This window comes from Apium graveolens, unplaced genomic scaffold (assembly GCF_009905375.1).
Source record: "Apium graveolens cultivar Ventura unplaced genomic scaffold, ASM990537v1 ctg8774, whole genome shotgun sequence".
Taxonomy (NCBI): Eukaryota; Viridiplantae; Streptophyta; class Magnoliopsida; order Apiales; family Apiaceae; genus Apium; species Apium graveolens.
In genome coordinates, this window is record NW_027421460.1 from 34,950 (window position 1) to 62,772 (window position 27,823).

Consider the following 27,823-nt stretch of genomic DNA (forward strand, 5'->3'; position numbering starts at 1 on the left):
GGTTTTAGCTATGCAGGAGAAGCTAAACCAATTTGAAAGGAATAGAGTTTGGAAGCTGGTACCCAAGCCTAAAGGAAAGTATTCTATTGACACAAAGTGGGTATTCAGAATTAAGATGGATGAAAATGGCATAGTAGTCAGAAATAAAGCTAGATTGCTTGCTAAGGGTTATTGTCAACAAGAAGGAATTGATTTAGATGAAACTTTTGCTCCTGTTGCAAGACTTGAAGCCATCAGAATTTTCTTAGCCTATGCAACCCATGCCAATTTCAAAGTCTATCAAATGGATGTCAAAAATGCCTTTATGAATGGAGATTTGGAGGAGGAAGTCTATGTCAGTCAGCCTCCTAGTTTTGAAGACTCAAATTTTCCAGAGTATGTCTACTATCTTTTGAAAGCACTTTATGGATTGAAGCAAGCATCTAGAGCCTGGTATGATACTTTGTCAAAGTTTCTCTTATAAAATCACTTCATTAGAGGTACTGTTGACAAAACCTTATTCTTTAGAAATGTGAATGGCTCTAGTATACTTGTTCAAATATATGTAGATGATATTATATTTGGCTCCATAGATGAAAAAAATTGCAAAAAAAATTCCAAATTGATGCAAAATAAATATAAATGAGCATGATGGGAGAATTAACTTACTTTCTTGGTTTACAAGTTAAGCAAGTTAGTGATGAAATATTCATTAGTCAAACCAAATATATTTATGATCTTTTGAAGAAGTTTGACCTAATGGATTGTACATCTGTAAAAACTCCCATGGCTACTACAACTAAACTTGAATTAAACACTATTGAAATGTCTTTGGATATTTCAAGCTATAGACGCATAGTTTGCTCACTTTTATATTTAGCAGCCAGTAGGCCAAATATAATGTTTGCTACCTGTATTTGTGCTAGATTTCAAGCTGATCCTAGAGAATCTCATTTAGTTGCTATTAAGAGAATTTCCAGATATCTCAAAGGAACACCAAAACTTGGCATTTGGTATCCTAGAGATTCTGGTTTTGATCTAACTAGTTATTAGATGCAGATTATGCATGTCATAAAATTGATAGAAAAAACACAAAACGAACCTGTCAATTTCTAGGAAACAAGCTAGTATCCTGGTTTAGTAAAAGCAAAATTCAGTTTCCACTTCTACAGCTGAAGCTGAATATATTGCTGTTGGTAGTCATTATGCATATATTTTATGGATGAAAAATCAATTGTTGGACTATGGTCTACAGGTGAATAAGATTCCTATTTTCTGTGATAACACAAGTTCCATTGCCATCACTGAGAATCCAGTACAACATTCAAGGACCAAGCACATAAACATCAAGTACCATTTCATTAGAGAGCATGTTATGAATAATACTATGGAAATTCATTTTGTTCCAAGTGAAAAACAACTTGCAGATATCTTTACCAAGCCACTTGATGAATCCACCTTCACTATGTTGGTAAGTGAGTTAGGTATGCTTAATTACTCTTAATCTATTTTGATGTCTAAGAAAATTGAAATGCATCCAGAGTAAAAGTTGATAAGATAAAATTTTGACTAAGTTAGAATTTGTATCTTGATGGATGTTCATTATCCGTTAAAAATGAATATTCGTTGAATTATATCATCCGTCGAAGTATCAATTATTACTCTGGATACTTTTACTATTATCCATCGAATTACACTCAATCATAGCCGTTGATCTTGAGCATTATCCGTCGAATTTACTTACATCCTGTATGTATATTTCAACGGATAATTTTAGAATTTTGACAGTTTTGTTTATTTTTAAACGGCTATTTTGGGCTAATTTGGTTGGTTACTTTATTTCACTTTTTAATTTTTGACAGTTTATTTATGAGATAGTATAAAAGCCAATTTTATTTATACTCTTTTCTTTTATTATTCTAGCTAATTTTGTCTCTGAGAATCTCTCAATTGAGAACCCAACAAACAAGTTAGCTTGTTGATAAGTGGCATTTTATACCACTTAGAACGTCTTATAATAGCTTAAATTGGTGTCTTGAAATCAAGTATTTTGTGTATTTGATGTGTTTTTCTAGTGTTTGTGCATTTCAGGGTATTAGTTGCATTTCGGGAGAGGATTCATCAATAATAAGCCTTGGCATGTGTTTAGCATTGCAAGTGGGAAGATAGGAGCAGATTCTAGCGAAGAAACGGAGCGAAACAGAGCATTTTCCAGTAGGGAGCTGAGCGCCCGCTCAGGAAGCTGAGCGCCCGCTCAGGAAGCTGAGCGCCCGCTCAGGAAGCTGAGCGCCCGCTCAGGAATGCTGAGCGGCCGCGCAGGGTCGTATTTTCAGATTAATTATTTTAGACTCCTATTTCTGTTTGGCTTCCAACTTCTGAGTTATCTAGGTTTTATGGGACTCCTATATAAGTAGATTTCAGAGACGTTTCACAAAGGTTGGATCGTTGTATTAATCAAGGAGCGAAGGAGATAAGGAAGAAGACCATTTTAGCACACCACAACGAAGAGGAAGCATATTTTCTTGTGATTATTTATTTCATTGTAACGTTGGATGCTAGTTTTCTTTACTTTGAACTTATTTACTCTTGTGACGTACTCTGGTTTAATACAAATAGTTTTAGTTATTATTCTCGTGTGTTATTATTATATTTTCTTATGAACCCATGATGACGATGAGTGCTATCATGGGCTAATCGTGATCATGGGGTCGTAACGGATTTACTATGGAGTTCTTTAGTTAGTTATTTAATACCTTACTGTGTGATGATTGTATGATATCTAGTATTGGTTGTGCGTATTCGTCTTATGTGCGTCGCGAACATATAAGATAGGGTGTTAATCTCTTGTGAAGCGACGGTGGATCATGAGATTTAGAACTTGCCATGCTAGCATAGGTTCATGTACGAGTATGCATGATTAGTGGGTAACTCTAACCGTTTTATTCGCCTTGTGTAATCAAAAGGAATAACTTGTGCTCAAATCGTTATGTTGTCAATATCTGTAGACATATAGGGACTCAACATAATTGATGCCTATTCAACTTCTATCTTAATTGTGGATGTTTGGTAGAATGGTATTAGTACAATGAAAGTTGGCTTTTATCAGTTTGGTGTTATTCGATTAATATCATCACTGTTGCATGCTAAGGGTAATAAAAATAGCTATTGAAGGAAGTAGTAATGAAGTTGGGATCTCATGAGTGTTTTAATATTGTTAATTTAAGTGTTAATTAAGTGCGTAATTCTAGTAGTTAATTGTTGTTAATAATTAGTTAATCAAACTAAGTGTTATTGTTTTAACATTGAGAAGTAATCGTACATTGGTGAGTGAGTTTAATTGAACATAATTAGTCTGAGTCTCTGTGGGAACGAACTAGAAAGTATTCTATATTACTTGCGAACGCGTATACTTGCGTGTGTTATTAGCACGTGTTTTCGCCCTAACAATTTTTGGCGCCGCTGCTGGGGACTCGGCGTATTTGTTTAGTTTATGTACTTACTATCATTGGTCATTAAGACTCAGTGATTAAGACGTGTTACTTATTGTTTCCGGTTGTGTTTCAGGTACTTTAGCGAGCATTTATGCAAACTCGTTCTCGTACTCGCAAGAGGACTTTAGATACAGCTGAGGAGACAGACGAAGTTCTTGATATTCCGGAGAAGATAGATTTTGAAGATTCGGATTCAGGAAGTGAGCAAAAAGAACCATTAATCATGGGTGATTGTATTGTTCCGGCAGATCCAGCTCTTATGGACTTTTCTCGGCCTAAAATTGATGACATTCAGTCAAGCATTCTTCATCCGGCTATTCAGGCTAACACCTTTGAAATCAAGCCGGGTACTATTCAGATGGTGCAGAATTCTGTTTCTTTAGGAGGTGTTACGACTGAAGACCCCAACATGCACATAAGGAATTTTGTCGAGATCTGCAGTACTTTCAAATATAATGGTGTGACTGATGAGGCTATCAAGCTGAGGCTTTTCCCATTCTCTCTGAGGGATAAAGCTAAGGACTGGTTACATTCTGAACCAGCTGGGTCCATCACTACTTGGCAAGATCTTGCGCAAAAGTTTCTGGTGAAGTTTTATCCAATGGCGAAGACCGCAGCTATGAGGAGTGCTCTTACTCAGTTTGCGCAGTAACCTACAGAATCTATGTGTGAAGCTTGGGAGCGCTACAAGGAGATGTTGAGAAAGTGTCCACATCATGGAATGCCTAATTGGATGGTAATCACTGGTTTCTATAATGGTTTGGGGGCCCAATCTTGGCCCATGCTCGATGCAGCAGCTGGAGGCGCCTTGTGGGCCAAAAGCTATACTGAGGCTTATAATCTTATTGAGACTATGGCTGTAAATGAGCATCAAAACCCAACTCAAAGGATGATGCCTGGAAAGGTAGCAGGTATTCTGGAAGTCGATGCAGCTACAGCTATTGCAGCGCAGCTCCAAGCGCTGTCTATGAAGGTCAATTCTCTAGCTACCTATGGAGTCAATCAGATAGCTATGGTCTGTGAGCTTTGTGCAGGTTCGCATGCTACGGATCAGTGTTCTCTTGTTAACGAATCTGTTCAGTATGTGAACAATTATCCACGACAACAGCAGCCTGTGCCAGCTACTTATCATCCTAACAACAGACATCATCCAAATTTCAGCTGGAGTAATAATCAAAATGCTATTCAAAAACCATATCAGCAAGGTGTAAGTAAGCAGTTCAATCCACCTGGATTCCAGCAACCACAGCATTATGCTCAAAGGCAATCTTATCCTCAACAAGGAGGTGCAGCTCCACCCTCTAGTGCTGATTTTGAGGAACTTAAGCTGTTATGCAAAAGTCAGGCGGTTTCTATCAAGACCTTGGAAAATCAAATCGGTCAAATAGCCAATGCAATGCTCAATCGTCAACCTGGCACACTTCCCAGTGACACTGAAGTACCAGGCAGGAAGGAAGCTAAAGAGCAAATTAAGGCTATTACCTTAAAGTCTGGAAAAGTTGCTGATGCTGAAAAAGCATAATAAGGAGAAGCTGAAGTTGGTGACGAAGAAGCAAAGAAAAAGGAGAAAGCGGGAAAACCAAGGAAGACTACTGTTGAATACACTCTACCTGAGGGTAATACAGGGGAGAAACAGCTCTATCCTCCACCACCTTTCTCTAAGAGATTGCAGCAACAAAAGCTGGATAAGCAGTTCGGTAAGTTTCTGGAGTTGTTCAAGAAACTTCACATCAATATAGCTTTCGCTGAGGCTCTGGAGCAAATGCCTAGTTATGTGAGATTCATGAAGAGTATTCTTTCAAGGAAGGTGAAACTGGATGACCTTGAGACCATTTCTCTAACGGAAGAATGCACTGCAGTGTTGCAACAAAAGTTACCTCCAAAGCCTAAAGATGCAGGTAGCTTCACCATTCCTTGCACCATTGGCAAGTTGTCTTTTGACAAGTGCCTTTATGATTTGGGAGCAAGCATCAATCTGATGTCATTGTCGATCTTTAAAAAGTTGAATTTGCCTGATCCAAAGCCCACCTACATGTCTCTACAATTGGCTGATCGTTCTATTACTTACCCAAGAGGCATAGTGGAGGATGTGCTAGTAAAGGTGGACAAGCTCTTCTTTCCTGCAGACTTTGTTATTCTGGATTTTGAGGAAGATAAGAAGATTCCCATAATCTTGGGGAGACCTTTCTTGGCTACCGGCCGTACATTGATAGATGTGCAGAAAGGTGAACTTACTATGCGAGTGCAGGATCAGGATGTGACATTCAATGTATTCAAAGCAACGAAATTCCCTACAGAAGATGAGGAGTGCTTAAAAGTGGATTTGAATTATTCTGCGGTTACTTCAGAACTTGATCATATGCTAATGACTGATGCATTAGAGAAGGCCTTAGTGGGGGATTTTGACAATGATGATGAAGATGGCAATGAGCAACTACAATATCTTAATGCTTCTCCCTGGAGGCGAAAACTAGACATGCCGTTTGAATCTCTTGGTACTTCTGACCTCAAAAATGCTGAAGGAAAGCTCAAACCATCGATTGAGGAAGCACCTACCTTGGAGCTTAAGCCATTACCTGAACACTTGAGGTATGCTTTTTTAGGTGATGCATCTACTTTACCTGTTATTATTGTATCTGACCTTTCAGGTAGTGAGGAGGACAAGCTCTTAAAGATTTTGAGAGAATTCAAATCGGCTATCGGATGGACTATAGCAGACATCAAAGGGATCAGCCCTTCATATTGCATGCATAAGATTCTGCTAGAAGAGGGTAGTAAGCCGACTGTTGAGCAACAGCGTAGACTTAATCCTATCATGAAAGAAGTGGTGAAGAAAGAAATTCTGAAGTGGCTGGATGCATGAATCATTTATCCTATTTCTGATAGTTCTTATGTGAGCCCCGTGCAATGTGTACCTAAGAAAGGAGGTATCACTGTGGTAGCAAATGAGAAGAACGAGCTCATCCCCACTCGAACAGTCACATGATGGAGAGTATGCATGGATTATAGAAAGTTGAACAAGACCACAAGGAAGGATCACTTCCCGCTTCCATTTATTGATCAGATGCTTGATAGGTTAGCCGGTCATGAGTATTATTATCTTCTGGTTGGCTATTCAGGGTATAATCAGATTTGTATTGCACCAGAGGATCAAGAAAAGACTACCTTCACTTGTCCATTTGGCACGTTTGCTTTTCGCAGAGTTTTGTTTAGATTATGTGGTGCACCGGCCACTTTTCAGAGATGTATGATTGCTATATTCTCTGACATGATTGGAAATAATATCGAGGTGTTCATGGACGACTTCTCCATCTTTGGACATTCGTATGATGAATGTTTGAATAATCTTCGTGCAGTACTCAAAAGGTGTATGGAAACTAATTTGGTGCTAAATTGGGAAAAGTGTCATTTTATGGTGCGTGAAGGCATTATTCTTGGGCATAAGGTCTCTAGAAAGGGTCTTGAGGTGGACAAAGCCAAGGTGGGAGTCATTGAAAATCTTCCACCACCTATTTCTGTGAAAGGAATCCGTAGTTTTCTTGGTCATGCGGGTTTTTATCGGCGTTTTATCAAGGACTTTTCGAAGATATCTAAGCCGTTGTGTAACTTGCTTGAGAAGGATGTGCCCTTTAAATTTGATGATGACTGTTTAACGGCATTCGAGACTCTTAAGAAGAGTTTGATAACTGCACCAGTTATTACAGCACCTGATTGGACAGAGCCTTTTGAGATGATGTGTGATGTAAGTGATTATGCGGTGGGTGCAGTTCTTGGCCAGCGCAAGAATAATCTCTTTCATTTGGTCTACTATGCTAGCAAGACTTTAAACGGGGCCCAAATGAACTACACCACTATTGAGAAAGAGCTTTTAGCTATAGTTTTTGGTTTTGAAAAATTTCGATCTTATTTGCTTGGGACAAAGGTGACACTATTCACTGATCATGCGGCTATTCGTTATTTGGTTCCCAAGAAGGATTCGAAGCTGAGACTCATTCATTGGGTGCTCTTACTACAGGAATTTGAGTTAGAGATCAAGGATCGAAAAGGTACTGAGAATCAAGTAGCTGACCATCTCTCTAGATTGGAGAATCCCGAGTCTACTTCACATGATAAGACATTGATCAACGAATCTTTTCCGGATGAGCAGTTGTTCGCAGTTCAGGAGGAAAAGCCATGGTTCGCAGATATTGTGAATTATCTTGTCAGCAATATAATGCCTCCTAATTTGACCACAGCTCAAAAGAAGAAGTTTCTGCATGAGGTGAAGTGGTATATGTGGGATGAACCATATTTGTTTAGACAGGGAGCTGACCAGATCATCAGGAGATGTATCCCATTCTGTGAGACGGAGGGGATATTACGAGACTGCCACTCCACAATTTATGGTGGACACTATGGTGGTGAAAAGACGGCAGCTCGTATTCTGCAAGCAGGTTTTTTCTGGCCTACTTTGTTTAAGGATGCTCATCAGTTCGTTTTAAGGTGTGATCGTTGCCAAAGAGTGGGAAATCTTACGAGAAAGGATGAGATGCCATTAAATGTGATGCTTGAAGTCGAGGTCTTTGATGTTTGGGGAATCGATTTCATGGGGCCTTTTGTCTCATCCTGCAATAATCAGTACATCTTGCTAGCAGTGGATTATGTCTCAAAATGGGTAGAAGTCAAAGCTCTACCGACAAATGATGCAAAGGCAGTGTTGAATTTTCTTCATAAGCAGATTTTCACAAGGTTTGGAACACCATGAGTAATCATAAGTGATGAAGGGTCGTATTTCTGCAACCGTAAGTTTACTTCTATGATGCAGCGCTACAATGTGAATCATCGAGTTGCTACTTCCTATCATCCTTAAATAAATGGTCAAGTGGAAGTGTCTAACAGAGAGATAAAGCGCATTTTAGAGAAGGTTGGTTGTCCGTCAAGGAAGGATTGGTCTTCAAAGCTCGATGAAGCTGATTGGGCTTACAGAACAGCATATAAGACTCCACTTGGGATGTCCCCGTTTCAACTTGTGTATGGTAAGGGATGTCATTTACCTGCGGAGCTTGAGCATAAGGCCTATTGGGCATTGAAAAACTTGAACCTGGATCTAGATGCAGCTGGAAAGAAGCGAATGCTTCAGCTTAATGAACTTGATGAATTTCGACTCCAAGCGTACGAAAACAACAAAATGTACAAGGAAAAGGTGAAAAAGTGGCATGACAGGAAGCTACATCCTAAGTTATTCGTGTCGGGGCAGCAAGTTCTTTTATTCAACTCTCGTCTCTGACTTTTTCCTGGGAAGTTGAAATGAAGGTGGTCGGGACCTTTTATTGTCAAAACTGTGTTTCCACATGGAGTGGTAGAGATTTTTGAGAATAATCCGGACCAAGCATTCAAGGTTAATGGTCAGCGTTTGAAGCACTACTATGGGGACACGGCAAACCGGGAAGTGGTTAGTGCCGTTTTATTGTCAACTTAAGTAAGGTACGCAACGTCAAGCTAATGACGAGAAAGAAGCGCTTCGTGGGAGGCAACCCATGGTTTGTTGTTACAGGAACCCTTAGAAGTTATTAACCTATCCAAAACCACAAAAAAATCAGAAAAATAGGGCAAGGAAAAAAAAATCCAGAAGACCCCTGAGCGCCCGCTCAGCTTTGTTGAGCGACCACTCAGGGCCCGATTGGAAGAAATTTTTTTTAAGTCCTATAAAAATCCAAAAATAATCTGAAAAATAAAAAAACAAAATAACAGCCCATTACCCACGATTTATTTTCCCATTATCCCATGTTTTTTACCCTCAAACCCACTCCTAATCAAATTTTACCCTAATCCCTATCCTATATATACATACACTTATTCCATATACTCCCCATACACTTTTAAACCTTAAACTCTCTCCCAAACACAAACACACAAATCTTAAACACTGTTACTCAATTTCGATGGCACCCAAGAGATCCAGGACTATCGATAGCAGCAGCACTGTCCCTACTGCTGATTCTTCGAGGGGTACTGCTGCGAGGCCTTGTTTGAATGATAGTGCTGCTGAGGAGGAGTATACTAGGCTTCTGGGTAAGCTGATTTTGAAGGAGAGGGGGTTCTTACCATCGGGGAGGGATGGTGAGTTGTCGCCTATGATTGCTGAGAAGGGTTGGATTGCTTTTTGCGAATCTTCTGAAGCAGTGCCGATGAGCGTGGTTCGCGAGTTCTATGCGAATGTGAAGGCTGAGAAGAATTGGTATTCTGTGGTCCGGGGGACGACGGTTGATTATCACCCTGCGGTGATTCGCCATGTGATTGGGCAGCGATAGAGGAAGCCCATGGAGGAGAATTGGAATGAGAAGACTGCTGAGGATTTTGACTTGGATTTGATTTGTGCCACTCTCTATAGGTCGGGCACAGTTTGGACCTTCAAGACAGGGACTAACGAGTATCGTCACTTTCCGGCGATTGCGATGAACAGGTATGCCCGTGCATGGAATGCTTTTATTTGTGCTAATATTTTGCCTACTTCGCAAGCACATGATGTCACAGTTGAGAGAGCACAGTTGTTATGAGGAATTTTGAATGAGGAGTACTATATAAACCTTTGTGAGTTCATCTACCAAGGAATTCTGAAGTTTCTGAGGGGAGCTAAGCAGATGAACATCCCTTATGCATCCACGGTTAACAAGCTTTGCCGAGCGGTGAGAGTTCAGTGGTCGTGTCATGAGCAGTTGCAGTTGCCGGCCGCTTCTATTGATTCCGGGACTCTGCATGCGATGCAGGAGTGGACTGGTGGTGAGCCCGAGGAGCATGGGCTGGGTTATCGTCTTCCAGGAGGACGTCCAGCACGAGGTGCTACCATGACGAGGCCAAGGCGAGATGAGGTTGGTTCTTCTAGAGCTCAGGAGGGTGCTGGGATGGCTGATGCCTAGTATAGGAGGCTGTTGAGGAGGATGGACGCTATGTACGAGACGCAGAGCAGGTTTGCTCAGGAGCTCTCCCTTGCACTTGGGACTTCTTTTCGAGGCCTTGGAGCTGACATCCAGTGGCCAGTTTTTGGTGAGGACTCTGCATATCCGCCTCCTGATACACCACCCTCTGAGGGTGATGATGATGATGATCTCTACGAGTAGGTATACATGTGTTCCTTTCTACTACCTTCACTGGGGACAGTGATGATTTTAAGTTTTGGGGTCGTAGTTAAGGAATATTTTATGTATGTGTCATATAGTTGCATATTCATGATAGTTTAGTTCATATAATTGCATATTTTTTGTCATATAGTTTGTTTTTTTATATAGCTTTATTTATCATGTCATGTAGCTCATGCATATACCATGATCCCTTTTGCGCTGATTTACCAATTGATTTGTGATGTTGATGCGAGTGTAGTGATAGCGTTAAAGTGATGTTGAGTCGTGTAGGTTGATATGCATGCTAGAAACACTTGTAATTTCACTAAGTCTTAGAGAATGCTTAAGGACTAGGTTGTTGTTATGGTTCGATGGTTTTCGAGGTTAATCTATTGATTATGCATAGAATTTAATAATAGGTTCTTAGTGATAAAAGGCATGAAAAGAAAAAAAAATGGAGTGAAAAATGGAATTCATTGCTATTTGTGGTTAGGCGTCAAATGGCTAGTAGCCGGCTCGTATTTTTATGCGAGTAGTCTAGGGTTGAGCAAGAGGGAGCGAAATGCACTTGCTCGGAAAATTAGAATAAAATATATAGAAAAAAAATAGAAAAAAAAGAAAAAAAGAAAAGAATAAAAAATAAAGAGTTGATGCATAATTGATCACGAGTGGGCTCTTTAGTATTCGAGTTATTAAGTTCTTAGGGGACTTTGTGCCTAGTGACCTAAGGCTTTTATAGTCTGGGATCCGCCGCTCGCTACATGGATGCCATTGTATAAGTCTTTTATGGACCTCACTCAATGCACGGTCAAATAAGCATTTGTTGTTATAAATAAAAGCATGATTCCATAATAAGCTCCAAGATTCTTGAAGTATTATAAGTCACTTTGTCACTTTGAGTTATGATAATTGATCTAGTTTCGAAGCATATCTGTTAAGCATCTGCACACACCACATTTCTGGTTGTATGTTAGTTTGTATGATTCGATTGATCTTTATTCGCCTAATTGCATTTGTTGAGATGTCATAAGTTGGTTGGTTTGGTCGTAGTAAGGGGGATCGCTGTATTTCATATAGATTGCATTCATGCATGTTTTTATTTTGTTTTTGAGTCTGTGACGCTTGAGGACAAGCATCGATTTAAGTTTGGGAGTGTGATAAGTGGCATTTTATACCACTTAGAACGTCTTATAATAGCTTAAATTGGTGTCTTGAAATCAAGTATTTTGTGTATTTGATGCGTTTTTCTAGTGTTTGTGCATTTCAGGGTATTAGTTGCATTTCGGGAGAGGATTCATCAATAATAAGCCTTGGCATGTGTTTAGCATTGCAAGTGGGAAGATAGGAGCAGATTGCAGCGAAGAAACAGAGCGAAACAGAGCATTTTCCAGTAGGGAGCTGAGCGCCCGCTCAGCTCTGCTGAGCGACCGCTCAGGAAGCTGAGCGCCCGCTCAGGAATGCTGAGCGGCCGCGCAAGGTCATATTTTCAGATTAATTATTTTAGACTCCTATTTCTGTTTAGCTTCCAACTTCTGAGTTATCTGGGTTTTATGGGACTCCTATATAAGTAGATTTCAGAGTCGTTTCACAAAGGTTGGATCGTTGTATTAATCAAGGAGCGAAGAAGATAAGGAAGAAGACCGTTTTCGCACACCATAACGAAGAGGAAGCATATTTTCTTGTGATTCTTTATTTCGTTGTAATGTTGGATGCTAGTTTTCTTTACTTTGAACCTATTTACTCTTGTGACGTACTCTGGTTTAATATAAGTAGTTTTAGTTATTATTCTCGTGTGTTATAATCATGTTTTCTTATGAACCCATGATGACGATGAGTGCTATCATGGGCTAATCATGATCATGGGGTCATAACGGATTTACTATGGAGTTCTTTAGTTAGTTGTTTAATACCTTATTGTGTGATGATTGTATGATATCTAGTATTGGTTGTGCGTATTCGTCTTATTGGTTGTATGATATGCATGATTAGTAGGTAACTCTAATTGTTTTATTGACCCTGTGTAATCAAAAGGAATAACTTGTGCTTAAATCGTTATGTTGTCAATTTCTGTAGACATATAGGGACTCAACATAATTGATGCCTATTCAACTTTTATCTTAATTGTGGATGTTTGGTAGAATGGTATTAGTACAATGAAAGTTGGCTTTTATCAGTTTTGTGTTATTCGATTAATATCATCATTGTTGCATGCTAAGGGTAATAAAAATAGCTATTGAAGGAAGTAGTAATGAAGTTGGGATCTCATGAGTGTTTTAATATTGTTAATTTAAGTGTTAATTAAGTGTGTAATTCTAGTAGTTAATTGTAGTTAATAATTAGTTAATCAAACCTAAGTGTTATTGTTTTAACATTGAGAAGTAATCATACATTGGTGAGTGAGTTTAATTGAATATAATCAGTCTGAGTCTCTGTGGGAACAAACTAGAAAGTATTCTATATTACTTGCGAACGCGTATACTTGCGTGTGTTATTAGCGCGTGTTTTTGCCCTAACACTTGTTGGGTCCAAGAGAGGAATATTATTGATGATTTAAACAGGGCAAATCATCACAAGGATGTTACTCTTGTGTACATGCCAATCATGGAACTGCCACAAGTAAGTGAGGTAACCATTTTTGTCCCTACTACTTCCCATCCTATTACTTCTTTGTAAATAACTATGGTCATGGCACTTTTGACAGTGACCAAATAGGTGCCTACCCAAGCCACAAAAACAAAGGTTTCCAAATCCAAGTCAAAGAAAGACCCCTCTAGTATCTCTCAAAAGAAACTAGTTGTAAAATCCACACAAATCCCAGAGGGGAGTGTGAAGGGAAGTGAGGCTGGTGAGGGACATGCTGAACATCAAAGAAGCCCTAAGAATAAGGATGGAGAAGTGAGTGTATCCCAGCCTAGCCACACTGCAGTTTCCCAACAAACTGCAGTACTTAAAAGGATATTAGCTCATTGCTAGTTGCATCCTCCCAAAGGGATGTGACTATTGAACATAGCTCTCAGCCAAGAGCACAGGCCAAGAGGGTTAGGGACACAATCTCACTCAGACTTATATTAGAAAGAAGAAATCAAAAACCCTTGGGGATACACAGGGTGCACACACTGTGCCAACTACAGTCAAAAACTCAGTTCAGGCACCATCTCAAAGTCAGGTTGATGTGGCTCTAATAAATTTGGAGTCACAACCAAAATCTTTAATTATAGAAGCACCTAACACACCAAACTCACCCACAAATTCTCTGGATGTTGATATGATTCATATATCAATTCCTGATTCTCCATCTCTAACCCTCATGGAGAAGCCAAAATCTACAGCAAGTGAGCATCATCTTTTAGATGATTTGTTGGCTCACTTGCCATTTTTTCTGATTCTACCGAGAATACTGTGCAAAATCTCAAATCAATCACCACAGATTCTACAATAGTTTATACTCCAAACTCTGTCATTTTTACTATTTCGATAAATATTGTTCATCCGTCAACTAGTAATTGTATCTCGACGGATGTGCTTAACAGCAGTTATCCATTGCCACTTCCAACTACTACTTCGACGGATGTTCCTCATCCATTGAGTATCACTGCACAACCTCAAATTTCAACTAATGTTATAAGTGCAGATGATTTAGTGGTTGCACAATCACTCTTAGGATTGAGGGAAGGGAGTGAACAGAGTGAGAGGCTGAGTTTCTCTCAGGAAAAAAGAGAGGAAAAAAGTGAAAATTTCCAAGTTATTTCTTCCAGCTTGGCAATAGTGAGTGAGTGGAGTCCCGCCTTAGTAGGTAAAGGTGAGGGTATGAGGGTGGGAAGCCAAGGGGAGCCCTTGATGCAAAAACAGAGAGAAAATGAGAGAAACACAGGTACATGAGATATAAGGATGGAAACCATTGCTAGTGAGTCAATGAATGTCAGTGATGTAGAAAAGGAGAGACTGTTTCAGCAATAATATCAAGCTGTAATAGATTCTATCTCTTTGGATGTTGAGACATTTACTCATCCTGATCCAACATATCAAATTATGGCTGGACAAGGTAATGAGGAGGCTGAGATGACATTGAACTTGGTGCACACTATTGCTTCAATGCAAAGGGAAAAGGATGCTATAACTTCCATGCCCTCCACATATGGTAATGACTTTGAATTTGCTGAAGACTCATTTGGGGATGATAGTGAGGATGATGAGGATGAAGGCATGAGCATAGGGGGAGATGCAGAAACTCCATCATGAATGCTGCACAAGGAATTCTCTTATCCACATCTCTAATCCACAATATTCAAGCTTATCCATAACACCCAAACAACAAATCAAGCATCCACTAGTGCTAGCACCAAACGACTACTTTCAGCTCACCTGGAATCTCTCAAATTGCATAAAATTCAGGCTCTTCAACAAAGTCAAAATGTAGATGCCATCAACCAGGAAATTGGTGAGATTAAACAAGACTTTGTAGCAAGGTTGGATGATAGGCTTCTAGGCACCACAATGACAGAAATAGCTCAAAATCAGAAAAGGAAGCTGATCTGAACAGGAAAGTTGAGGTCATGGATTCAAGACTAACAAATATGGAGCAATTAGTGGCCAAGATACTTGCACATTATGGAAACTCAAACTAGCCTGCTACAACAGTTGGTGGTTGCACAAACCTCAACTTCCACTCAACTTGATGCTAAGAAAAAGGGAGAGAAAGACTCTTTCATTCCAGTTAGCCAGGGGGAGTCAACAAGTGAGGGGGAGAAAGTGCTCAACATTTAAGTTAGCAAAGTGAGTGTGCCAACAATTGTTTTCACTAAACCACCAACTCTTGACAACATTGATGTAATTAATCTAGCAGCAGCTAAGTTAGAGTCAAATGACAAGTTGAAAAAGCTTGATATAGCAGCAGTAGAGCAAGAGCTAGATGCAACATGGAGGAAGTTTGATGAAAACATCAAGAAGAAGTTTGGTCCAATTGCGAAGAAAGACAAGGTCTTCTCTCACTTCTCTAAATTGAGATAAATTTCATCTAATGAAATGAGCCTAGGGAACATGCAAAGGGGTCAACCCTCATCAATCAAGCCTCTAAAGGCCATCATGAAATTTCAGCTAAAAAGGAATTATCCAAAGAATTCAGACAAAAATCCACTGGACCTATCCTATGAAACCCCTAGGCCAGATGAAAAGAAGCTGCTTGCAAGGTCTATTGCTTTATCTAAAGATCCCAGAGATACAGTGTCAAAGAACAAAATTGCTAAAATCTACAGGAATGGTGAATTAATCTGTGTGGTGGCTGGACATTCACATTTTACAGAAGCTAAGAAAGAAGAAAATGTGAGGCTTAAACAACAAAAAAAACAAGATGCTTTAGAAGCCAAGAACCTAGCCAAGAAGCCTGCAACCACAGAAGTTACATTGCCTGTTGTGATAACTGAAAATATAAATGAAGGAAAGAAAGAAGAACCAAAGTAGACAATGAGGAAATTTTGATACAAATTCCACTCAAACAGGAAGCTATACTTTGACGAATATAAGGAAGACTACATGTCAACCCCATCTACAACTCCAATCCAGTCAGCCATACCTACTGTGAAGGAGGATGAATTCAAGGTTGATCCTAACATCACCTTTCATGGTGAACCTGTTGTTCCTAAGGATGAACCTATAGATTGGGACAGCTTGCCTCTTCCTAATCTAAACATTCTAATCTTTTCCAAACCAAGAAAAACAAAGAAAAGAGCAGTCAAAATAGTCAAGCCTGTTAAACTTTAATCCAAGTCTTTGACCAAACCCAAACCTACTGTCAACAAGGGAGATCAATTCTTCAGATGTGACATCAAAGAATTTTCAGACATAAATCTCTATCTGGATGAACTAGAAGAAGTTAGAGCTATTGATGTATACAAGCACCTTCCAGAGAGATTAGTCTTCAGGTATAAGGGTGGAAAAGAGATAACATGGCCCCTTCACAAAATTCTCAATGAAGGTTATTCAACTTTGGTGACTGTCTTCTCCTCAATCAAGAAAAACTTTGGATTCAACATAGTTGCCAAGAAAATGGTACTAAACGAGATTGTGGAGATAAGAAATAGCTGGAGAGGACCAAATGCACTCCCAAGAGTATTGTCAATCCCTTTTACTGGAGATAGGGTGCATTTGAGGCCATACTGGATTATGGAGTTCAAGGATAAAAAATTCATTAGAAGATTCTTCAAATTGGAAGATCAGCTAAAGATTGCAAGCAATGAAACTCTAAAGGAGATGCAAGAAAAGCTAGATCAGACAAATGAGGATGAATCAGAATTTTACAGAAAACTCCAATATCAGATTGAAGAGAATGATGAGAAGCTGGGAACGAAGTCAAGGCAATCAATGAAATGATCTAAATTTGCTCAGTCTAAAGGAGCACCTTGAAAATGATCTATAAGACACTCTATAAATTTTTCTTAGTGAGAATTTTCAATAAACTACAACACTTGTAAATTTTATCTACTTTATTTCATTCTGTATTCATAGAGTATTTTGTTATCATCAAGTTTTTCTTAATTTATGGCTACAATTCCATTAGACATAAATTGAGGGAGATTGTTAGGAATATGTTGTGTACTTGATGATAACTTGAACAAAACACTAAGTAGATTTTATTTTAGTGAAATTATAGCTTTCAACAGATGATCATTTCGACATCCGTTGAAAGAGTAGCTTTTATAACAATAAGATTAGTAGCACATTTATGCATACTTAAATGGCTTAGTGAACTAGATGTTGTAGAATGTTTAAGTCATGTTGACTACTAGATTGATATGCAAGATAGGTTGGTTAATTGAAAATATTAGATGCCTTGTAATCTTGTATAAATGAAATGGAGTTAACTGCCAAGAAGAAAGTTTCAACGGATGATTCACAAAGCCTCAACGGATGATCAACTTAAGTCTCGACGGATGATTAAACAAAGTTTCAACAGATGATGAAACAAAGTTTCAACGGATGATCAATCTGAGTATCAACGGATGATCAATCTGAGTATCAACGGATGATCAAATTCAAAAGAGCAGTTGATAGTGACTTGACAGTCACATGCGTTGATTGTATGCAAATGGAATGTGGCATCCTGTTTGTAGGGTTTGGAGAACAAAGAAGCATTTCCATTTCCATGCTAAATTGAAGATATTCAAAGATGCTGGAAAGATAAGTGAAGCAACATGAAATTAGACTAGAAATATTTTGTCTTTTTATCATGTATCTTGGTGATATATAAACCAAGAGCAGCAAGTTGAATAGTATCCAAGTTAGTAAGCAATTATCAGAGAAATAGATAAGGCAAAATCTGTAAAGAATTTATCTGTTCTTGTAGTTCAACTTGTAAGCAGTTGTGTACATTTTGTAACACAGAATTCTGTACTTAATATATATCTCTAGAGGAAAAGTTCAATCCACCAGAAAGTTTTTAAATACTTGTATTTAAATGCTTTATGTTTTGATTTCTATTTTACTTTCATTTTGCACAATTGCAAAATCAAACACAGTTATTTATTTGTAGAATAACTATTTTTGAAATCTAAAAAGAATCCAGAATTCCATTCAACCCCCCTTCTGTAATTCTTGTTTAGATTGTTTGGGAATAACAAGGATGCCTTGCCAAATTTAATCAGTGCGAGTGTCCCCCTAGAAAAAAATTCTAGATCCTCCCATGGCCTTAACGTGTTTCCATATGAGACTTTGCCCAAACAGTATTCTCAAATTTGAATATGATGCATGGTCCGAAAGCCGGTGATCTTCCCAGATGTCTTTTACCATCACAATAACTAGAAAAACCAGGCTTGCTAACCAGTGGTTTCTCATCAAATTAACCAACCGTTCTTAGTAATGGGACTGTAATCCGCCTTTCTTACTATTACATTTGCGGAGGAGAATTTTGACTGTTATGTCATAGCATGATGAGCTCGAGCTTTTTAATAGTGTAGAAACATTTAGAACTTTGCGATATATAATTTTTTTTCATAAAAATTGTGAAAAAAGAAATAATTTAAAAGCCAAGGAAGATATTGCCTCATTTGAGAATCCCTGGAAGTGGAAGTACAGGAAACGTGTTGATTGCAACCAGTAAGATAATGTAAATCATCTGTTATGCCCGCTTTTGGTCATGGGCCCTAAACATGTCCCCATGGGTGCATTGAAGAACTGGGCTCACACATGCGAGCTGGGCTCGTGACGTGCGAGCTGGGCTCACACATGAAAGGTGGGCTCTCACATGTGAGCTGGGCTCTCACATGTGAGCTGGGTTCTCACATGTGAGTTGGGCTCTCACATGTGAGCTGGGCTCACACATGTGAGCGGGGCTCACACATGTGAGCTGGGCTCGCAACGTACGAACGGGGCTTAGGTGCCCATATGCGAGCTGGGCCCATGGGCCCACATCTTGTGGAAAATAAAGGAAAAATCTTATTTATTGATTGAGAGGAAGGGGGTGCGGGCCGAGGCGATCAGGTTGGCCCGCATTTGAGGACTTTATTTGTAATATGGAAAGTGACTCATAGATGACTGAGTTGCTCATAAATTTCAGGGCCGACACGGGGTATTCCTGCAATCACAGGAAGAAATACGGAGATACCGCGAGATTGTAGGAAGCGTGTGAAGTCAGTCGAGATTTACGTGACTAATTGGCTGAAGGCCTGACTTTATCATGGGCTTGGGCTGCACGGGTCGAAGAACCCTAACCCTAGCCTATGTGACTTGTTCCCCAAGAACTACCTGGGATTGATCCCTATAAAAAGGGTACGTAGGCACTGGTATGAGACATGAGTCGACACTTGATATAGAATAATAAAAACCATATTCTTTCTTGAGGAGTCAATATACAATCTCAACCACCACCATATACAACCTTCTTCCGCCTTCAAACACCATCCTTGATCCTTATTCCAACCATCAACCTCCACAACACTATTATAAGAAATTCTCCCTATAACATCATTGTTGGTGAGACTGCGTAACTGTATTGACAGCTACGTGATAACTCAACACAAGAACAACACTAGAACATGACATGTTAATAATACTACGTCAATACAAGAAATCAGGAAGAAATGAAGACAAGGAAAATACAAAGACTCAAATGATTAGAAGAAAGCTTGAAGTCTGTTTACAGGTCACTGAAAGAAGCTCATTAATATGTTCATGCCTCAGTGAAGAATAAAAGTTAAAGACTTTCAAGGTTTCATAAATGATGAAGATTCAATGTATAAGTGATATCAGAAGATTTCAGTGTATTTGCATTGATTTAAGATAGACAGTGTTCGAAACATATAAATATGAAGAATTGAAGACAGGGTATAGAAAGAGGTTAAAGAAGACAGCTGCAGACTTGAAGTTATACTCACTGACAGGAGTTCATTTATATGTTCAAGCGTCGGTGAAGAACAGTGAATGAAGTATTCAATATTATAATAGCAATGAAGACGTTGTCTAAAGTACCAGAAAGGATTCCAGTGAAAGTACACTTGTTTATTGACAGTCAGTGTTCGAAGCGATAAAGTTGTTGCAAGTTTAACAATGTAATCAAGGCCATAACACGAAGACCTGAATCGGAGTTAGTCGTCTGTGAACCAGACCAGATGCACTAGGCGTCAACAGCTCGTGAAAGGAATCTGGATATTATTTTTAGAAGAATTGTTAAGTTGAGGAATGTACTTGAATTGAACGTTTATCTGCTAAAGTACGAGAAGAGCTGTGCGGGGTATACAACTAAGCGGCTCGAGGGATTGCTGAAACTCAAAGTTTAATTGTTAAATTAAATAAATTTATTTAATGGACTTTAATATAATTTATTTAATAAACTTAAAATGATTTATTTTATAAACTTTAAATAAGTTTATTTTAAATATATAAATTAATTTATTTATATAAGTTATATTTAAGTTTATTTTATAAATTAATTTAGTTACAATTTAAACTTAAATAAAAGAAAAACAAAAAAAACAAAAAGAAAACAAAAAGAAAACAAAACAAAAAGAAAAAAAAAGGAAAAACAAAAGGAAAAACAAAAAAGAAAAAGAAATAAAGAAAAAAAAAATAAAAAAAAAATAAAACAAAACTGGCCAACGTTTGGTCGCACGTTAGTAATTGATATAAATAAGTAAAGAAGTTTACTTGTTTCTGTTTTGTTAGTCGCAGGTTAGGAAATCTTGTTTGTTTTTATTTTTTTTAGTTTATATTTAGTGGCAGGTTAGCCTCCTGTAGTCGCTAGTTGTTTTTTTAGTCGCAGGTTGGCGGAAAATAAACTAGTCGCCAGTTAGTTTTTGTTAGTAGCAGGCAGTGTTACAGATTTCAGAAATCGGAATTATTCGGTTGAGGTACCGATTTACGATTTATCGGACGATTTTTAAAAAATCGGATGATTAATCGGCGATTTATCTGGAATCGGTCAAATCGGACAAATATTTTTGACCGATTTTTGAGCGATTTATCGGCGATTTTTGAAAAATCGCCCGATTTTTATAACAGAGGTAGCAGGTTACAAGAATATTTCCGGTTAGCTCACTCATCAGCCACACATTATTGATATAAAGTCTACACATAGAAGAGAATCACTTTGGCAATTGTATTGTTGTGTTCATCTTCTTCTCTCCTAAAAGAGCTGAAAATTGCAGCAAAGAATTTAAAGAGAAGCTCAAGCTTTTTATTTATCCGTTTAACTTCTCACCGGAGTAACGTTATAATTCCAGGTTTAACTCTTGTATATTCTTAGGGGCATTATAAACGTTACCCGGTAATTAAATCCTAGTACAAACAAAAACCAGATCATTGCATATGATTTGATTTGTAAATTTTTGTAAAAACCAGGAACTTTGTTGTTCTTAGATTGTAACCGGTTAATTTATTTACCGGAGTGTTGCAACTCCCTTAGCGGATTTATATACGAATATATATTTCTCCGAATATTTTGTGTTCCTTATTTTATATTCTCAAACACTATTCCTCTCAAGAATACGAAATCACTAACCTAGCACTAAATTTTATATCTGCAAAAGATTCGAATTTTTTTTTTTAATTTAGTGATCATCGTATTTACCCCTCTTCTACGATAATTCGGGAGCTAACAATTGGTATCAGAACTGACTGATTGATATACTAATTAGGATCCTTAAAAATAATTTATTTTATTAATTTTTCATTTACATAAATTTATTTTGTAAATTTGATTTAGAAAATTTATTTTATAAATTTAATTTAAAAAAGTTTATTTTATGACCTTAATTTAAATAAATTTATTTTATAAATTTAACTAGGTTAATTTACTACTTAAATTTTAGTGAATAAAAGTTTTTAATTTAAATTTTTTTCCGGTTGATTTTCCAGTAATTATTAGCTGCATATTAGTTGTTCCTGAGTGGCGTACATATTGTAGTGTTAGTTCATTTTGGCACCTATGTATTACCATCTACTTTGCGAGAGCTTCAGGATGGCAGGGACAAAACATGGCAGCTAGCAAATATACTGGCAGCTAATTATAACTCACGCGCAGATGACGACCACGCGCAGAATCATTCACGCGTGGATTGCACTCTACCCTCCTGGATGCTTTTGTTTTTTGATTCCAATGAATAGATAAGAAACTTGTACTACTTTTTGTTTAGACAAAAACAGAAGACAAAGAATTAGAAATTCAAGTCGCGAATGTGAGTAGCAGGTTGTGAGTTGATCAAAAACAAGCAATGGCAGCCAGGCGAAATTATGAACGTGCTGATTAAAACAAGTTTCAACCTGCCACATATAAAACTAAGTCGCAAGTTAGTGGTTCAGAATTTGTGCTAACAAAAGACTGGGTCGCAGGTTAGTTATTAGTCGCCAGATGCTACTTGTTAAATTTTGAAGCCCCATTCTTTTCATTTTTGATTTATTTATTTTTCCTTAAAATTCTTAAATTTAAATTTTTCTTAGATAATAATTTACGTTTTATTTAATTTTTAAGAAAATTCGTGTAACGACTGGGAATTTCGCGAATTAATTATGCGAATAAAGTGTTATTATGTGAATTATGTGAGAATGGAAATATTTAAATAAATATTCTATTCCAGTTTGACGTGTCTGCTGGTATAAAGAGAATGATTGTGGAGCGTAGTTGAAAACACTCAGCGGCGGGCCGTCAGTCAGGACGTGACCCGTTACGCGAAAAATGAATATTAGTAAAAAGGAAAATTTTATGATTTAATATATTTCATTACGATACGTGATATGTGACTCTATGTTAAGGTGCATGATTATTTGATTATATGCTTGTATGATATTATTTGAAATTTTAGAAAATAAGAAGTGCATTTATTATTATTTATATAAGTTATAAATGCATTTTTATTCTTTAAAAAAATAGTTTTTACAATTATTTTTATTTATAAATTTCGAATTTGATTTTATTAAATTCCTAAAATTCTAAGCTATTTTATGATGTCACTCTTGTAATTTATAGATTTATGGTTTTATTTATAAAATGTATTCGTCGTAATTAATTAAATTAATAATTATTAGATTACCTAATTGCCCTTGCATGCATTTCAACTCACAATAAAAGAGAAGGGTAGTTGTGTCATTAACCACCCCACTATCTCATTTCAACTTAGCCAAATTACCACTCTAGCCTTGCATGCATTTTGTGCTAGTAGTAGGAAAAGGATAGTTTGGTAAATTCCAAAATCCACTAACTTTGCACATGGGATAATCAATTTAAAAGCTTGTCATTTCATTCACCACTTCACTCATCTCATTTCTTTTCCACTCTTTCCCCTCTCTCCTTCCTCTTTCTCGGCTCTCTCCCTCTCTTCTTTTCTCTCTCACACGAACTCTCTCTCTCTCTCTCTCTCTCTCTCTCTCTCTCTCTCTCTCTCTCTCTTTCTCTATCCTACATACAACACCAAAATATACTTATAATTCAAAGATCTTGCCATTAATCTTTATCATTTTCAATTCTCAATCCATATACTGTTTGTATCTAAGCGTTTAAGGAAGTTTTTGCATCAACATCTCTTGGTTATATCTAAGAAAATACAATTTCTTAATGTATGACCTTAAGAGAGAGTATAGTACATAAGTTATGTGATTTTCTTGGTTTGTTGTGGAGATTGTTTCGACTTTTGCTATTAAAAAGATGGGTTTTGATTTTGATTCAAAGTTTACAAAGGGTTTTGGTTCAAATATTTGGTTTTTGGTTCGAATGAATGAGTTTTAGAAAAGGGTTTTAATGTTCGATTGGTTTTGATGATATATATATATATAAACCTTTGTTTTTAAGCTGGTTTCCTTGCATGCATGTAAAGTCCTAAATGTAATCAAGTTATATTTTGTTTGGTTTGAAAAGAAGATGGGTTAAATGATTACATCATCGGTTTAATTAAGTTGGATTTTTGATTTAGAGTATATCTTGTTGAGTTGATTGATTGCATGTTGATTCTATAAGTTGTTTTATTGTTAATTGGGGTATTGTTTGATTTGGAAATAGAATGTGGTTTATATTGGATATGTGAATAGATAAGTATGAATAAGTTAAGTTTTGATTATTAAAAGCATGGATTTCATTCGGTTTTCAAAGGGATAAATGATTGGATTTATGCATGTTAAGATTTTGTTCAAAAATAATGTTTTGGTTCAGTTTTTAATTTAAAAGAAATGATTTCAAGAAGTGTTCTTGTTTGTAATGAATTAAAATAGGTTTAAATTGTAAATGGAACCTTGCATGTCGATATTTGATAAATTGTTTGTGTTTTATTAAAAAGTCAAATGGTATATGGTATTACAAAGGGTTGATTCAAGTTGTTTGGTCAATTTGATTTTAGAGTCTAATTATACGGTTTTGTAAGATTTATTTGGTGTTTAAAAGATGTGTGGTTAGTTGCATGTTAAGTTAAGTGGTTGCATGTTTATTTCTTGGATTGGTACCATTTATTTTGGTTCGAATTTTATAGTTAAAAATGAAGGAATAGTTGTTTGGTTGTCGAGTTATTTAGATCGTGATTATTTTGTTAAGATATAGATTTAAGTATAAAGTATATACTCACCATGTGTTATATGAGTACTCTATGATTAGGCTTGAATATACGAGTTAAGTATATAAGTATATACTACTAAGTGCTATATGAAAATTCTGTGATTATACTCGTGTATATAAGTTAAGCTTTAATGCGAGTTGGGATAATCGTTAGATGTTCAAGGAACGTCGAGTGCGAATAAGTATCTAACCAGGGATTATGTTTTGGATTGTATATTCAGATTGCGGAGGCATTCAGGATTGTAGATTCAAATAGTGGAGGCATTCATGCTAGAAAAGGAAAAGGAAACTTAGGTGGCAGTAGTTCATTTCAATTTCAGTAAAGCATTTAAGGCAAGTAACTCTGCCTTGTCTTATGAATTGATATTGCTAATGCCATGATAAAGTAGTGATTCTTTTTTTATACTCGTGATACACGTGTTATTGATTTTTGAGAAACCCTAATATTGATTCTTGTAATAACTTGTTCTTGAATCATGCTCGACCGTTTACAACCATTTGACTGATTCATACCCGATTACATTGCCTATTTCCTTTGTCACCCTAAGATCTCATAAACCCTAAGAGAACCTTTATGAATTCCCTTGTGAAATATCTTGAGTAACCTGAATTTTTCATTAACATGAATTCTCTGCAATAGACCCTTAATATATCAAATGAATCCTAAACCCCTCATAAATTTGAATGATTTCTTTTGGGAACCCTAATCTTAATAACATTCCCTCATTTTAGATAACCTGTCACTTGAACCTTGACAATGCATACACTTGTTATCTTGTCCTTGATCAAGAACCCTTTAAATTAAAATGAATTGATTAAAAAGGAATTGGATGGTATTTTTCTAATAAGACTGAGGCGCTAGTCACTGTGATGATTTTTAAACCTCAATAGCGGGGAGCCTGATAGTTTTATATGGCCAATGTGTTCCGAGGATCCTCAAAGGTTGTGAATCACTTGTCATGTGGTTTGGAGCTTTGATGTAGGCTGATCACCCCTCATTGCTCATAGCGTCGTGCAGATTTCCAATTCCATTTACTTATTAAATACTTGGGCTTTTATTTGAGATTTCATATTGTTGATTTAATTCTGATATTGTTATCAGTCATATAATTGATTCCAAGATTTGAATAGATTCTTGTTTTCCACTTGAAAGATCCTTTGAGATCCGATTAATGATTTCTGATGAATGTCGGCTTCCACCCTATCTTAAGCCTTGATTCCTGAAAGCCCAAACCTTTCCTCATAACCCTTTCATAGCCCAAAGACAGAAATATGTCACCTAGAGATTTAAAAGTAGAATGCCTCAGATTATGCTATTGGTATTGTCATTGCTTTATAGAACTGTTGTATAGTTACTTGCTGAGCTTTTGTGCTCATTTATATTTGCTTTGCTCTAACCATGGCAGTTAAATAAGAGATGACCAGACTTAGGTGTTCAACTCGCATGAGTATTCCTGGAAGTCCCTATCGTGTCATAGGTTTCCAGATGCCAAAGCAAGTAGCAGTGTGTGTGAGCAAACATAGTTGGAAGGATTCTTTAAGTTGGTTTAGTTACAGTGGGTTATCTGTCGATTCTATTTCGGAATCGAATAAATTGAATTCATTAATATTTTGGGTTGTAAATTATTTATTTTGGTTGGTAGTTGCAATCTTGTCTCAAATTTAATCCTGTTTAGATCCTATTAGTATTTAATCGGGGTTTATTATATCTGTTGATATTATTAGTTTACTGGTGTGTGAGTCCTCATTTTCTAACCCCGAGATTGAGGTCGTCACAATTCAAAATTCTTAAAAATTAGATTTTACGTAAATATTTATTTTTTGATTAAATTATTTTTTAAAAAATTTAAAACTTTTGAAAATTTAAATTTTTCTTAAATATTAAATTAAGGGTACTCAAAGGTATTGGTAGGCTCGAGATTCCTCTGGACTTTTAAAGATGATTTTAATCTTTCGAAGAAAACGAAGATCATGTGGTATTCAGTCAGAAAATTCCCGAATATGGAAATTGAAGATTATTATTTTCTTATTCCATTGAAAATGATTTCAAGAGCTACAGAAGAAAATTATGGATACCATTGGGTTTTCAGATGTAGGAAAGGAATGAAATTTCTATGGGAATAATTTTTCTCGAAGATTTTAAGACAACTCAATTGATTCCAGATTATACAGTCACAAAGTGATTTGTACCAATGCTAAATTTATTTGGTAATCAATGAGATCATATAGGTAGGAATTGTTGAGGTCAAAGAGAATAGTGGGGACATACAGACATCCCAGTTATATGCATTAAAGTTGGAACCTCGGGACAGAACAAAAGAGTTACTGATAGCTGAATCAGAGGAAGCTCAGCTAGAAGTACTTGGACTGGACGTCAGGGCAGTGTTTCACTTGTCAGGGAAGTTTAGTCGCATCAGATTCACAAGGAGTACATAAGCTATATCCAAGGATCAAGCCTATATATTCTGAAGCAGAGACTTTTACAGATTCAGTTCAAGAGGTGATTACAAGACTGAGATTGGGACAAAAACAAGATTTGATAGCTACAGTTGTGACAAGATATATGTGTCAAGTAACTATCAGGGGTTTTGCTACAACAGAACAAGAAGCTTGACAAACAAGGATGAGTAGGGATTCAGTTGAAGAGTTAAGACAGAGGTGGAATGTTTTCTTAGGGAAGCAGCCAGTCAAAACTTATAGTGCACGAGAAAGAGTTGGGATGGATCAGATGACGAGAATCATGAATATCTTGCTTTCATAGCAATCTTTGAAGATGGTCCAACTCACATATCTGAGGTTTTAATTTCTTGAACCACTGCAATATTTTGCTCTCAATATTCAATGCATGTTAAGATCTCAGTGTTTAAATGTTTAACACTCACACAAGCATGATAGCATCACACATAGATAATGTTGAACTAATTCACTAGAATATTTTTCTAGTAACTAGGATTGATGTTTAAGTTGTGCATGCTACTTTAGATGATCTTAAATATGTGTTTGAATATTTGTTGAACATGATTAATTGCTTTAATGAGATATATGTTTTCCAGCATTTAAGACCTTTGTTTATGCTTATCTTCTGCATCCTAATACAATGTGATTTATTCATTTGATCTGAATTGTTTGTTAAGATGTATTAGTTTATAATTGGATTGAGATAGCTAGGTGAGATACATCAACAGGATTGGACTAGATAGAATTAGTGATTTATTTATTAATTCTGTTTGTTC

At 36.9% G+C, this 27,823-nt stretch overlaps 1 non-coding gene across 1 annotated transcript; it reads right to left on the bottom strand.

The window, feature by feature from the left end:
- Window positions 1–4,086: 4,086 nt before the first annotated feature.
- Window positions 4,087–4,193, bottom strand: LOC141705321 (small nucleolar RNA R71). Its single transcript, XR_012568297.1, has one exon. It is a non-coding gene; the product is annotated as a small nucleolar RNA R71 (small nucleolar RNA).
- Between the last annotated feature and the right edge of the window lie 23,630 nt (window positions 4,194–27,823).